Source organism: Hyaena hyaena, unplaced genomic scaffold (assembly GCF_003009895.1).
Source record: "Hyaena hyaena isolate Hyena2069 unplaced genomic scaffold, ASM300989v1 scaffold_137, whole genome shotgun sequence".
NCBI classification, from domain to species: Eukaryota; Metazoa; Chordata; class Mammalia; order Carnivora; family Hyaenidae; genus Hyaena; species Hyaena hyaena.
Genome location: NW_024080769.1, coordinates 125,363 through 126,398, shown reverse-complemented (window position 1 = coordinate 126,398; position 1,036 = coordinate 125,363).

The following is a 1,036-nucleotide window of genomic DNA, read 5'->3' as shown; positions in this document are numbered from 1 at the left end:
GTGGGGCTCACACCAATGACCCATGAAATCATGACCTGAGCCAAAGCCTGGTGCTTAACTGACTGAGCCACCCAGGCACTCCTGATCATTATGTTTAAAATTAAAGTTAAGGAATTTATCAGTCTTGACTTTTTTGCTTGAGGACAGTTTATATAAACTTTTAATGAAATGAAAATGCTCCATACCCTCTTATTAATACCAAACATTAAATGAAGTTTATTGGATTCTGCTAATATTTTCCACCTTACAGTAGCTTATATTCTTGTAACCTCTTTTGCTGTGTAGGGTAAAATATATAAAACAAAAATAACATGTTTTGCAAATATTTCATTATTCTTTATATAAGGCCAATATTAAAATAATTTTCTGTTAATACACTCTTCATGTATGTATATATTTTGTTCACTTAACAAGGATGTTATTACTAATGCTTACTATGTTCTATTTTACGATTTTCATTAAGCAAACTCATACTCCTACAAATGAAAGTCCAGTTAGTCATCTAAAAATCTCAATTTCCAATCAAGAGGATTTAGTCATCTGTTTCCATTAAAACTGAATTTATGGTGGAGCTAATCTGGTTAAATTGTGTGGGCACAAAATGCCAAAAGTAGTTTTACATTTTTTGCAAAAATTTCTGTAGAACGTATAGAAAATTCTCAGATTTGTAAAAGTTTTACATTCTTTGTAAGTTCAATGTGTCAAATCTGCAACATATTTCTGTGGTATTGGTTGTGATCTCTCCTCCTTTATTTGTGGTATCATCAGTTTGGTTCCTTTCCCTTTGCTTTTTTTGTTTGTTTGTTTTTGTTTTTTGTTTTGTTTTGTTTTCTTTTTTTTCTTCACCTTTTTTATTTATTTATTTATTTTTTACAAATAGTTTATTGTCAAATTAGTTTCCACATAACACTCAGTGCTCATCCCCACAAGTGCCCTCCTCCATGCCCATCCCTCCTCCCCCCCCACATCCATCAGTCCTCAGTTTTTGTCAGCATTCAAGAGTCTCTCATGGTTTGCCTCTCTCCCTTTCCCCCAC